The following is a 15,652-nucleotide window of genomic DNA, read 5'->3' as shown; positions in this document are numbered from 1 at the left end:
TAGCTCGAGATAGAAAGAGAGGTTCACTTTACATGGCTAGTTTACCGTATGAGGGAGAGACCATCCCAGTTCAGAAGGATACTAAAGTCATGTTCATAGAATCTCATGGGCAAAAGAAGATTTGTCACACCCCCAAAATACCACATGCGGAAACACCGCGGGATGTGTGACGTACCAGGATCCAAGCCACCAATCACATTGAACTAATAATAATTATTTAAATAAAACATTCAATTCATTTCATAACATAATTCCCAGTCATAAGTTAAAATCAAAGTAAACGTTCAGCGGAAGCATAATGTAAATTGTAAATCAACTGTTTCAAAACAAGTGTTCAAAACCAACGAAACAAGTATCCAAGAGTCTCGACCCATGACCACTCCAGCACTCCCAGATAGCAAGTCCATAACCAAGAACCTAACGACCTGCAAGCATGCAGACAAGTGTGTCAGACGACGCTGGTGAGTTCAAAGTTTGTCAACATGTTTTAGTTACCAGATATGAGTATAAAACATTTCAACGATTTGATGTTGTTAATAACTCGATTACCGCAGATGGCTCCAGATTATTTGCCCTATTCCCCAAAGCCTCTATCAAAGCAATGGTCAAGATTGGGGCCATTAGTTCACTCCCGACCTCCTCGGTGCGATGTGAGGGTGCCAAACCTAAATAGCGCTATTAACTAATACTCCGTTGCATCCTCAGCAACAATCGGTAGAAGGGACTTAAGTGATAGATATGAGTGTATTAACCAACATCCCAATAACCCGACATTCCTCCCCGGAATGTTTACCAGATGTCCCTCCCTGGGACGCATGCTTGGAAAAAGAGCAGTGAACTCACCTTGGTTTGCTCGGTATGTCTAGTTACTTGTTCTCACTTAAACAGTCACACCCTATGGTATTCAAGTATGCGTAATCAGTTTCACATTCTCAAGGTTCACGTATAAATAAAAGTCATAGTGTGCATTTTTAAGCAGTGATTCCCGAATAGCACAAAGCAGATATATACACTCATTCAAATCCACAGTTCACATGTATGTTTCATAACAGTACATAACAGTTAAGCGTGTTACTCATGACAACCAACTCATGTTTCTTCAGTTAGTATTTCTATCCTTAACAAGTAGTAATAGAGTTTCGTCAACAAAATGCCACATTATCGTACAAGTTCCAATCACAGTTCTGTTTATCTTGTTCCCGACGAAAAATCCTTCTTGACGAAAGATCACCCTTGATGAAAGATTATCTTTCGTCGGGTCCAAGTTAGCGACGAAATACCATCCATCTTTCGTCGAGATAGGTATTTCGCCGGAGGTCCTTCTTCCTCCTGCCCTACTGTTCGTCAAAGTTAACAACAATAACCCTAATCACTTACAGTTCCGATTTATTCATAGCTATAAAGTTCCTAACTTCTCTTGAATTAATCATAAACAATTCATCATGCATATAACTCAATCATATACAATAGCTAACACAATATAAATTCAGCAAACAGGATCATTGAATCGCACAGTGAATCAAGAATGCATGCAAACCATCAATTCTTATCATGTATGTTATAATCTATTTGATCAACAAGCAAGATATCCAAACCTTAATTAATCACCACATACGATTACGGTTTCTAATAAAACCCTACATTCACAGTAGATCACGATCACCAAAGACAATCATCAATCGATGTGGAGTGTGGTGGAATACTAACCGATCGATGGGATGACTGCGAAAGTTTAAGAAATCTTCGAAGGGATAGATGGGTCCTGCTGACAGTTCGTTGAGAGATAGAGAGCTAGGGTTTCGCTAATCTTTAATTTACGTACAGTTATGCGGATACACAGTTCTTATAACCTAGTCACCTTTGGGCCTCACTTGGGCCAAAAGCCCATTCCGGCAAATAACCCCACTGGACGAAAGTCCAGTGTTTCGTCGACTGAAAGTGATGACGAAAAACCATGATTCGTCGCATAAGGATTGTGACGAAAATCCTCTTTCGTCGGATAAGGTTGCATGGGTTAAGTCTTTTTAATTTTAAACAGCTCAATAGTTTCTATTAACACACCAAATAATAATACAAACAATACAACACATTAATCCTATAATAGACGTGCACAAGCTAAGACGCAAACAAGTGTCGAGGAAAGACCTTAAAAACTCGGGTTGTCACATCATCCCTAACTGGAAAGAAATTTCGTCCCGAAATTTGATAAGTAAACCAAAAGCAGCGAAGTGTCGGATCAGGATGACTGTGGATTTCCTCGGGTGCCATATTATCCCCAACTTGAATGGGAATTTCGTCCCGAAATTCACTAGTTGCATTAGATTTAGATTTGTCGGCTGGGAATAAGTGAGGGTACTTGAGCTTCATCTGATCCTCGCGTTCCCATGTGAACTCCGGTCCAAGTCTTGAGTTCCAACGAACCCTCACAATCGGGATTCGACTATGCTTAAGGACCTTGACTTCCCGATCCATAATCTCTATTGGTTCTTCGACAAACTGCAACTTGTCATCAATCTTCAACTCTTGAAACGGTACCACAAGTGTTTCATCAGACAAACACTTCTTTAGCTGAGAGACATGGAAGACATCATGGACGTTACCCAACTCAGCAGGTAACTCTAACTTGTAGGCCACTTTACCAATTCGCTCCAGAATTTTGAATGGCCCTACATAACGAGGGTTAAGCTTGCCGCGTTTTCCAAAACGCACCACACCCTTCCAGGGTGAGACCTTCAACATAACACGATCATTAACTGCGAACTCCAAAGGTTTTCTACGTTGATTGGCGTAGCTTTTCTGACGATCATGCGCTGCCGCCATACGATTCCTGATCTGAACAATTTTCTCTGAGGTTTCAAGTACAAGTTCCGGGCCTGTAATCTGGCTGTCACCCACCTCAGCCCAACAGAGAGGTGAACGACATTTCCATCCGTACAATGCTTCGAATGGAGTTGTCTGGATACTGGTATGGTAGCTATTGTTATAAGAAAACTCTATCAAAGGCAAGTGTTTCTCCCAACCCTTGCCAAAATCAATCACACACGCCCGCAGCATGTCTTCAAGTGTCTGGATGGTTCATTCACTTTGACCATCCGTCTGCGGGTGATAAGCAGTACTCATGTCGAGACGCGAGCCGAAGGATTTGTGCATCGACTGCCACAAATCTGAGATGAAACGCGGGTCACGGTCAGAAATAATATAGGTCGGCACCCCCTGCCTAGAAACCACCTCCTTAAGATAAACAACAACTAGTTGCGAGAACTTATCCGTTTCCTTGATAGCTAGAAAGTGCGCTGATTTCGTGAGACAATCGATGATCACCCAGATGGTATCATTTCCGTTTTGAGTTCTCGGAAAGCCTGTGACGAAATCCATTATGATTTGCTCCCATTTCCACATGGGTATTTCTGGTTGTTGAAGCAATCCAAATGGTTTCTGGTATTCCACCTTGACCTTTGAACACGTCAAGCATTTACTAACATACGTCGCGATGTGGGCTTTCATCTTCGGCCACCAATACATGACTTTGAGGTCCTGATACATCTTATCCGAATCCGGGTGAACAGAGTATCGAGACTTGTGTGCTTCGTCCATCACAAACTCTCTAAGGTTACCAAACAGAGGGATCCATACACGCTTCATGAAGTAGAGAATACCATCCGATCTCTCTACAAGTCGTTTTTTCATGCCCCTTAAGTATTCTGCTTCAATGTTTTCTTCTTTTAATGCTTCGGTTTGTGTAGAACGGATCTGGGTCAGGCAAGTTAGAATGGATAGTGAGCTGCAAGGCGCGAACACATTTAGGTTTCGATTCCTTCTGACTGAGGGCATCAGCTACCACGTTAGCCTTACCTGGATGATACTTGATGGCACAATCATAGTCGTTCAAAAGTTCTACCCAGCGACGCTGTCGCATATTCAATTCCTTCTGGTCGAAGATATGCTGAAGGCTCCTGTGGTCGGTATAAATAGTGCATTTAGTACCGTATAGGTAATGCCTCCAGATTTTGAGCGCAAACACCACCGCTCCCAACTCTAAGTTGTGTGTCGTATAATTCCTCTCGTGAACCTTCAACTGTCGCGAGGCATAGGCTATCACCTTCTCGCGTTGCATCAACATGCAACCGAGACCCTGAATGGAAGCATCACAATATACCACAAAATCTTCTGTTCCTTCAAGTAGAGACAAAATCGGCGCACTGCAGAGTTTCTGTTTCAGTAACTGGAAAGCATCCTCTTGTTTCGTTCCCCATGAGTATACAATGCCCTTTTGTGTTAACGAGGTAAGAGGTTGAGCAATCTTCAAGAAGTCTTTAATAAATCTGCGATAGTACCCAGCAAGACCAAGAAATTGTCGCACCTCCGAAGGTGTCTTTGGTGCCGCCCAATTTCTGATAGCATCAATCTTAGCAGGATCCACGTGTATTCCCGATTCATTCACAATGTGGCCAAGGAAGTGTACCTCTCGAATCCAGAAGTCACACTTAGAAAATTTTGCGTAGAGCTAATCCTTCCTCAGGAGTTCCAAAATAAGACGCAGGTGTCACTCGTGATCTTCCTTGCTCTTTGAATAGATCAGAATGTCGTCGATGAACACGATAACGAAGTCGTCGAGATACGGTTTGCATACACGGTTCATGAGGTCCATGAAAACCGCTGGCGCGTTCGTCAACCCAAACAGCATAACTAAAAACTCATAATGCCCACACCGCGTTCGAAAAGCCGTTTTAGGAACATCCTCCTCTCGGACCCTCATCTGATGATAGCCCGATCTTAAGTCGATCTTCGAGTAAAAACTTGACCCCTGCAACTAGTCAAACAAGTCATCGATGCATGGCAACGGATAGCGGTTCTTGACAGTCACCTTGTTGAGCTCCCGATAATCAATACACATACGAAAGGACCCGTCTTTCTTCTTTACGAACAGAATGGGGGCTCCCCAAGGCGAAGAACTGGGTCGAATAAAGCCCCTGCCCAATAACTCTTGCAGTTGATTAGACAACTCCTGCAACTCTCCAGGTGCTAAACGATAAGGAGCACGAGCAATAGGAGCTGCTCCTGGTGTAAGATCAATCTGAAATTCCACTTGACGGTGAGGAGGTAAACCAGGTAGTTCCTCAGGAAATACAACAAGGAATTCACAAACAACTGGCAGGTCTTCGATCCTTCTTTATTCAGAAGGAGTATCAGTAACAAGTGCTAGAATAGCAGGATACCCCTTTCGTAGACACTTTTGCGCTTGCATAGCTGAGATGATACCAACCATCGCCCCACTACGATGCCCTTGAACCGATAAAGATTCTCCGTTGGGGAGAGGAATACAGACAATCTTCTCTTTACAGAGAATTTCAGCTTGATACTTAGACAACCAATCCATACCAACCACTACATCGAAACTACCAAGGGTTACAGGAAGGAGGTCAATGTCAAACACTTGACCCACAAGATCAAATTTACACCCAAAAAGGACATGCGAAGCTTCAATCGTTTTATCGTCAGCTAATTCTACTACATGCTTAGCTTCTAAAGGTGTTGGAGTTAACCCTAATCGTTGACTGAACTCTAGGGACACATAACTCCAATCGGCACCGGAATCAAATAACACAGAAGCAAAGAGTTTGTTCACAGAAAACGTACCAGTCACGACATTGCCGTCGTTCCTAGCATCACCAGCACCAATTGTAAATACCCTTCCACGAGCTCCATTGCCCCCATTGTTTCCATTATTGTTGTTCCCAACATTGTTGTTATTGTTCTGACGGTTGTTGTTATCGTTGGCATTCTGATTCAGCTGAGGGCAATCCCGTTTAATATGACCCTCATCCCCACACTGGTAACACCCCTTCTTAAAGCCTTGGTTCTGATGGGGCTGCTGCCTTTGCTGTTGTTGATGCTTCTGCTGCTTCGGGTACGGAGCTCTAAAGTCTTTTGCCATATGACCGACCTTATCACACCGATGGCAAGCTCGGACACACTGTCCATGATGATGATACCCACACTTGTTGCATTTTGGCTTCCTACCAACATAGGTGCCTTGACTCTGATTGTTGCCCTGGCCTTGGTTAACTGAGGACGACTGACTGAAACTACGGTTATTGCTGTTGTCAGGCCTTTTCTGAGATTGACTTGCACTGGTTGCTTTGTCAGCATCGTTCCATTTACGCTTGTTATCACTAGCAGGTGTGGTAGCTGTAGCAGCAGGGGTAGTAGCAGCAATACGGGGTGGTAGCGATCCACGCTCGACCTCCTGGTAAGTAATCTTGTGTGCTAAACGAATAATCTGGGGCAGATTATTAAGGTTTGCAGCAGTGACTAATCCCTTGACTTGTAGTGCCAATCCCTTAATGTAGAGTTCGATCCTGCGAGGTGGTGGTCGAGATAGGTTAGGACACATGTTTGCCAGCTCGTGAGACCGTCTCGTATAAGCCTCGATCTCAGATCCTTCCATCTTCAGGTCATAGTACTCGTTTTCCAACTTTTGAATTTCATCCCGAGGGCAATACTCTTCCCGAATCAGCTCTTTGAAATCATCCCAAGTGGTCGCGTTTGCCATCTCGACGCCCAACATCTGTACTTGAGCATTCCACCAAGTCAGAGCACCATCCTCCAAGGTGCCAGAAGCAAACTTCACCCGTCCCCCTCTGGACAATTACACATAGCAAAAATGGATTCGGCTTTCCCGAACCAACGAAGCAATCCTACGGGACCTTCAGCTCCGCTGAAAGTCTGTGGCTTACAATCCATGAACGTTTTGAACGTACAAGCAGGCGGATTGTTGTGATTCTGATTCGCTTGCTGACGTAAGAACGAAAGAAAATACAACATACGAGTAAGAGTTGTGTACGCGACACAAGAATAATGAATAATTGGCACATATCTTACCAGCTTGATAGGCTGCTAAAGCCTCAGCCACACGGGTGTTAATCAAATTTGTCAACTCGGCCTGAGTCATCGCAATGTGACCACGTCCATGGCCTCTTCCGCTCGTGATTCTATATAAGAAAAGAGGATAGGTTAAAAGTCGAGATAAGGTAGGAGTCAAAGCTCACGAAGACTTCTACGGACTACTAAATTTATACCAAACAACAGAGCGGAACCCCTTTCACATTCGTTAAGGCTCACTGGGACTCACATGCACCCCACATTATTATTATGTGTGCACCCATAATAGCAATGTGATTTGCATGTTTATCTCAGCTCCTCCCAACTTATGCTAAAAGATTCCTCAAATTTCGAGTAGCAATTCAGAAGACATCACAACACCTGAGTTACGAAAATCTAACGGGATATCACACTATGACTCTATCAATCACATAACCTAGGCAAGTACGCATGAGTTCAGTCTGTAGTGCTAAGTGTGCCATCACATGCAACATCATGCAATAGTGTACTCTAGATAGGCTATGCAATAAGTAAACGAAAGACGAACCTTGCAATCTGGAACTGAGTGTCATGGTCGATTTCGAAGCTGTTCGGTTATAGTCTGGTTTTATGAAAACGTTTTAAAACCTAGTCCACTATAACCAGTGGCTCTGATACCAAACTGTCATACCCCCAAAATACCACATGCAGAAACACCACGGGATGTGTGACGTACCAGGATCCAAGCCACCAATCACATTGAACAAATAATAAATATTTAAATAAAACATTCAACTCATTTCATAACATAATTCCCAGTCATAAGTTAAAACCAAAGTAAACGTTCAGCGGAAGCATAATGTAAATTGTAAATCAACTGTTTCAAAACAAGTGTTCAAAACCAATGAAACAAGTTTCCAAGAGTCTCGACCCATGACCACTCCAGCACTCCCAGATAGCAAGTCCATAACCAAGAACCTAACGACCTGCAAGCATGCAGACAAGTGTGTCAGACGACGCTGGTGAGTTCAAAGTTTGTTAACACGTTTTAGTTACCAGATATGAGCATAAAACATTTCAACGATTTGATGTTGTTAATAACTCGATCACTGCAGATGGCTCCAGATTATTTGCGCTATTCCCTAAAGCCTCTATCAAAGCAATGGTCAAGATTGGGGTCATTAGTTCACTCCCGACCTCTTCAGTGCGGTGTGAGGGTGCCAAACCTAAATAGCGCTATTAACTAATACCCCGTTGCCTCCTTAGCAACAATCGGTAGAAGGGACTTAAGTGATAGATATGATTGTATTAACCAACATCCCAATAACCCGACATTCCTCCCCGGAACGTTTACCAGATGTCCCTCCCTGGGATGCATGCTTGGAAAAAGAGCAGTGAACTCACCTTGGTTTGCTCGGTATGTCTAGTTACTTGTTCTCACTTAAACAATCCCACCCTATAGTATTCAAGTATGCGTGATCAGTTTCACATTCTCAAGGTTCACGTATAAATAAAAGTCATAGTGTGCATTTTTAAGCAGTTATTCCCGAATAGCACATAGCAGATATATACACGCATTCAAATCCACAGTTCACATGTATGTTTCATAACAGTACATAACAGTTAAGCGTGTTACTCATGACAACCAACTCATGTTTCTTCAGTCAGTATTTCTATCCTTAACAAGTAATAATAGAGTTTCGTCAACAAAATCCCACATTATCGTACAAGTTCCAATCACAGTTCTGTTTGTCTTGTTCCCGACGAAAAACCCTTCTTGACGAAAGATCACCCTTGACGAAAGGTTATCTTTCGTCGGGTCCAAGTTAGCGACGAAATACCATCCATCTTTCGTCGAGATGGGTATTTCGCCGGAGGTCCTTCTTCCTCCTGCCCTACTGTTCGTCAAAGTTAACAACAATAACCCTAATCACTTACAGTTCCGATTTATTCATAGCTATACAGTTCCTAACTTCTCTTGAATCAATCATAAACAATTCATCATGCATATTGTCATAACTCAATCATATACAATGGCTAACACAATATAAATTCAGCAAACAGGATCATTGAATCGCACAGTGAATCATGAATGCATGCAAACCATCAATCCTTATCATGTATGTTCTAATTTATTTGATCAACAAGCAAGATATCCAAACCTTAATTAATCACCACATACGATTACGGTTTCTAATAAAACCCTACATTCACAGCAGATCACGATCACCAAAGACAATCATCAATCGATGTGGAGTGTGGTGGAATACTAACCGATCGATGGGATGACTGCGAAAGTTCAAGAAATCTTCGAAGGGATAGATGGGTCCTGCCGACAGTTCGTTGAGAGATAGAGAGCTAGGGTTTCGCTAATCTTTAATTTATGTACAGTTATGTGGATACACGGTTCTTATAACCTAGTCACCTTTGGGCCTCACTTGGGCCAAAAGCCCATTCCGGCGAATAACCCCACTGGACGAAAGTCCAGTGTTTTGTCGACTGAAAGTGATGACGAAAAACCATGATTCGTCGCATAAGGATTGTGACGAAAATCCTCTTTTGTCGGATAAGGTTGCATGAGTTAAGTCATTTTAATCTTAAACAGTTCAATAGTTTCTATTTGTGACAACCCTCACCAAACCAGGTATCCGCACGACTTAATTAACTATTAATTGTTGCCTAATTACTGTGCTTAACTGAGATTTATGATAAACTGCTACTTGATTGTTGATACTTGTACATATCTGCATCATACTTTGTTTGTTCCGTCACTACATTACTTATTTACTGAACTTTAGTGACAAACATGATGCACAAAAGCACAGTAGCATTTGAACGGATAACCTATTGAACATGCTGATATAGCCAGCATCAGGCAAACACTGCCTCTAAAGGCCTGTATGAGCCAGAAATATTTTACTACACCCATAGTGTGTAGGGATACAAGGGTTGTATAACCGCGTCTCTAGGAATAAGATATAGAGATTGGATGTGCCTAAAACGTATTCTAAGCACGAAACACAGCACTTTTATTTACATACTAGCTTCTAGCTAATTAATAAAGTGCCAAAATATGAGGAATTATTCCTGACACTTTGCAGAATAAATTGTGTCGCTAAAAATATTATTTACAACGCTTAAAGGATTACTTAAGCACTTTAACGGATTACTATCCGACCGAACAACCGGACTATACCCGGAACATAAAAATATTGCCAGAAATATTATTGGTAATTTTCTGAGCCAGTTAGGGTCCCTGATTACCCTAACACCAGCTTTATAACGCATTAAACAACTAACGGGGTTAATCCCTAAAGTTAACCGACTTAACCAAACTGAACCTTAACTGAACAATCGAGATCGAACCGGATGGCATTCCCCCTCAATGGAATCGGCCAACTAGGTGGGACCAAGGGAGTACAACTTTGAATATTATATTAGATTTCGTGGATATCTAGACGACTTGAAACCGTTGGACGATAGCACTAAATTTCTCTATAAATACACACACACACCACACAAACTCACACACACCAACACCCACACTTTCTCTCCCTCTTGCCCCCTCCCTCTCGGCCGAACATACCCACCACCATCCACCATACTTTCGGTTCGTGTCTTGCCATTCCGAGCATATACTAGTGTCGGGGATCACGTATAAGGAAGCCGGAAGCAAACGGAAGTTGAAGGACCTCGCTCACTTGCTTTTATCCACGCCATTTTCGCCAAAGATCTCCCCTAGCCCCGAGCTAGAGGTATAACATTTAAAACTTGTTCTTGAACGTATCTAAAGTGGTTAAAAGGATTTTTAACGGTTAAAAGTCGGTAACCCATCTTTTGAATCTTTAAAGTCTACTAAAACTCGAATATCGTTGGATAAAAGGTCATGTCTTGTGTAAATGTCGTAGTATTTGAATATGTTGGTTGTACAGACCCGATCTACGATGTGGTGGCTCTTATCATCGTTTAACCCGACTTTGTTAAGATCCCGAATCTTGACATACACTTGTTTCTTTTGTACAAGGGTTAAAAGGTGAAACTCCACCACACGGGAAGCATGAACTTGTGTAAAAGTGTTTTGACATGTAAAATGGTATTTAAAACGAGCCGATCTATGTATGTATAAGTGGTACATTCGCAGAACCAAGTGTCGAGAAAATCATGTTTTATACAAGTTGGATAACATGCTAACAAAGATGATTTTTATAAACTACAAGTGTATAAACACTTGTGAAACGAAAGATCCGACAAAATAACAATTTTTATAAAAATTGTCGGGAAGTTGTAAAGAGTGATTTGTTCCAAAAACGGGGTTTTTGCAAGACTAAACTATTTTATACATAGATCCACTAAATATAACGAGATCTACACAATAGTTTTAGAAAAACTACAAGTTCATGTAATATTGTGATTTTACATACTAGTCTACAAGTTTGAAGTGTTGAAACTTATGTAATATGTTGGAAATTGATTGGTTGATTTAAAAGAAATTGTTGAAGTGATTTTGTAAAAGAAAATGATACGCTTGAAAGCGTGGCCACCTCCAGTTACAGGGGAAACTCTGGCGAATTTTTTCTAAAAATCTAACACTTAGAATTATTTACAAGTGTTAAACTATTTTGAAATGTTTTCAAAATATATTTCGCCATGACTTTATTTATTAAATAATCGGAGGTGGGATTTTCATAAAAACTAAACGTGGTAAATATTTATTCTATAAATATATTTTTCACCACACTGTTTATGATTATTTTGTGAAAATATATAAATATTATTTTTAGAGTAAAAATAATATTTACAAACTGTAACGAACCCAAAATAATACCAACGCTCATACGACAAGCATATAAGTTACAATGGTAATTACTATTACCACTAAATCGCCAAAACGTAACTTACGCTTTATACGGAAATATTCATAAACGCATATATTGTCAACGTATTATTTTGGAAAGTATTATGTAAAAAGAAAATATATTATTTTTGAGAAAAATAATTATATTTTGGGAATGAGAAATAAAATATATTAAGTGAGACTTAATATTATAAACACGCATGTATTAATTCCCCCATCCTTGGGAAGGAGATTTTCTACCAAGTATATACACGGAACGGTTGTCTAACCGTTTCCCGAAAAATTAAACTATAAAGCTAAGGCACGGCCATCCGTCTAATAGAATTAGCACATGTAGGTCGTTGCGTAGCAGTTGGATATTTGGATTACTTGGTATTGTGACGCACTCACTGTGAGTTCATGTCCCCCTTTTCTCTTAACTGTTTTCAGTTTTATAAACTGCGGGGGTGAAATACATGTTACACTGATTATGAATATGTTTATACATGGTATGGTTAGCGTAAGGAGGTTTACTACTAGATCATGTGAGTGGGTAGGCACAACTTGAGGCCATTAATCCTCGTAGTAGGACCGAGGGACAGGAGCGGTAGATCTATCTGGGTGTAGCGAGCCCAGTCCCAGGTCCAGCATAACGGACCTCGGGGTGACTTAGTGCCCGACGCATAAATCCGCTAGGTTTGAGTCATCCCTACTTGCACTTCACACATATCAATGGCCTTGCAAACCATTGGTGATCTCTTTTTCCTTATTTGCTACATACCAAGTTTTTGATAAAGATAAAGGTTTGTTTACGCACTTTCGCATGAACTCGCTCAACATTATTGTTGATTTTTCAACTTACATGTATTTCAGGAAATTAACGATCTGGCGCGGTATGGCTTGTTTTCCGCTGCATTAGGCCCGAGGTCATCCAGGGTTCGAGGCTTGTGACTCTTTCCTGGACAAGTCACAGTTCTTGAATCATGTTTAGGTTAAGTTTGCATTTGTAATGTTTAGACAAGGTTATGGTTGTTGGGTGTTAACCCATTAAGACAATGTTTAATATTTTTAATATCAATGGATGATCTTGCATATTTTTAATTCATATAGCTTGTTATGATTAAGCTATGGTATTAAGAAGTCACACCAAATTAACCACGCTTCCGCAAAGCCAGGGTGTGACAGCTTGGTATCAGAGCTCTGATCATAGCGAACTAGGATTCCTTCTCGAGTCTAGACTATGATCACTAGGGCTCTCACGAAAACATTTTTACTGCATACCACTTAAGTCCAGATCCAAAACGTTTTTATAAACAAATGTTGAGCATATTTTATTTATTATTTTTAGGCTCAGTCTGGGAGGCTGAGGCTCGGTCTGGGAGACTGAGGCTCGGTCTGGGAGGCCGAGGCTCGATCTAATGGATCGAGGTAGTTGTCTAGTGGGACTAGGGAGTCAGTCTGGGAGGCTGGGAGAGTTTGCTAGTGGGACTAGGGAGTCAGTCTGGGAGGCTGGGAAAGTTTGCTAGTGGGACTAGGGAGTCAGTCTGGGAGGCTGGGAGGCTAGTGGGACTAGGAGAATTATGTGACTATTATTTGGTAACTTATGTGATTACCTGATTTACTGATTATTTGTGCATAATTGTGATTTTGTTACAGACACATGGATACATCAGGCACCGGAGACTCAGATACCACTGGACCTCTACCCATAGTGTCGGATGACATTGTGTCATCGGAGCGTGAGGTGCATACCTCAGACTACACGAGCACGGATGATGATGACTTCCAGCCGTTCGCTCTACCCGACGGCATTGATGAGCATGCTGATGACTCCTTGCCCTTCGCTTTACCTGAGGGTGCCTATGAGCCTATTGATGGCGATCCTGCTGAGTATCTTCCCCTTGTTGTGATTCCAGCTCCGATTCCTCTTGCTTCATACCCAGCACACGAGCTATTACTAGACGCCGAGGCTGACGGCGACATTGATCTCTACGAGGACGAGCCTTTTGAGGACGAGGATCCTGATGCAGCCCCTTTACCCGCTGGCGGTCTCTTGATGATTGCTGATGCCCCAGCTGGAGACTCGCCCGTCCACTCACCAGTCCCAGACTCTTTTGAGTCTGTGGCTTCTGCTCCGTCTCACGAGGTGAGCATTCAGCATTTTGTTCATGACTCGGACCCCGATCAGGCGTCTTCTGCCGCCCCCATTCCGAGCCTTGTATTTGAGCACGACGATATTGAGGATTCCGATCCCGTTTTTCCTCCAGGATTTGATCCTGACCGCGACATTGAGTATATTCCTATGGACCATCATATGGAGGACCCTGTTGATCCCGTCGATCCTATTGATCCCTTTGATCCAGAGTTTGATTTTGACATGGCTTTTGACGACCCGGAGCCTGCCGTAGCCCCAGAGCAGGCAGCTGCTATCGATCCTGTGCATGAGCATGACTTGGTACATGCTGACATTCCTGTCGAGCCCGTTTTGGCTGACCCGCCAGTTGGCGATCTTCCCATTGATGATGTCCCTTTGTTAGTTGCTGATCATGTTGTTGATCCTTTTGTTGACCCACCTTTGATTGCTGACGTCCCTGTTGACCATCATGTTGATCATGTTGATCCTGTCATTGCTCCTTTTGATCCTGTACCCATTGAGCCTGAGCACGCTCTATTTGCAGAGCATATGGATCCACCTGATGAGGAGGCACAGCACGGTTGGATACCGGCTGACGAGGATGTTCCACCACATCACACTGAGGCACATCATACTGATTTTTCGTTTCAGATCCCACCGTTTGTACCTCCAGCAGGGCCTGGAGAGGGCTCTTCAGCCCACCCCTTTGGGCACATACCGATGCCTATGCCTTTCGTGCCTCAGATGACACCTGTTCCATCTTCTGTTCATGTAGCACCATTCGATCCTACCAGCACGCCACTGCTTTGGTCATCTTCCTCACCGATGCCACCCACTGATCCATATCATCCATTCCATATGGGACATATCATTGAGGACGTCTTGATGTCCTTTGTCCATCAGCATGATTCCCATACACAGCGACTCCAGGAGCTCGAGAGAGCTCAGCTATCTTTTGGTCCATATCTTGGTCAGACATCTTCATCTTTTCAGCCTTTTCGATCATTACCTCCTGACTATGCTGCCCGACTTACGACCTTGGAGCAGCAGATTGCATCTGTTATTCGCACTCAGCAGGCGATGGAGGAGGATTGGCTTCATTTACGCCGCTTGCTCTACACTCACTTTCCCCCTCCTCCACCCCCATCCGCATAGGGCTCATTGGTACCATAGTGGTAGGCGATGGTGAGACGACCGCGATTGTGACTGCACAGCCTTTTGGAGACCATCTGACGATACTGATTTTTGTTTATATTTGTTGATGTACTGGATGTGTGTGACACTGATGTGATATTGTTTTTGACAGGGGTGATATAGCCCCTATTTGATTTGTGATTGTATGATACAGTGACGTACTGATACCCTTACCACATTATGGTCTCGATATATATAATAATCGCCGTATTCTCACCATATCTGATTCACTTGATTGCTTATTTATGTTTTGTGACATGGGATGTTGGGACATGGGATGTTGTGTGTGATATATAGATAACATGAGATGCTATATGTTATTACTATTACTATATACGTATGTTTATTATGGCCTAATCGACGTACGCATCTTTAGAAGATGGCGCCAAGACGACAACCTCAGCCGATGCCCACTACTCCTGAAGAACTACAGCAAGTTATTGCTGCCGCCATTGCTCAATATGCTGCCTCGCAAGGAGGACCAAGCGGAAGTAGCTCGAACATCAACGGCAACCAAAATCCTCCTCATGGTAACCCTAAGTCATTAAGACATACCATGGCCTAAATGGATTCCTTTAGCAGATGCTAATGCCGTTCCTATGATGTAATGTATGTGCAGGGTGCACCTA

The sequence above is a fragment of the Helianthus annuus genome, chromosome 12 (assembly GCF_002127325.2).
Source record: "Helianthus annuus cultivar XRQ/B chromosome 12, HanXRQr2.0-SUNRISE, whole genome shotgun sequence".
Taxonomy (NCBI): Eukaryota; Viridiplantae; Streptophyta; class Magnoliopsida; order Asterales; family Asteraceae; genus Helianthus; species Helianthus annuus.
This window is presented reverse-complemented; position numbering follows the sequence as displayed.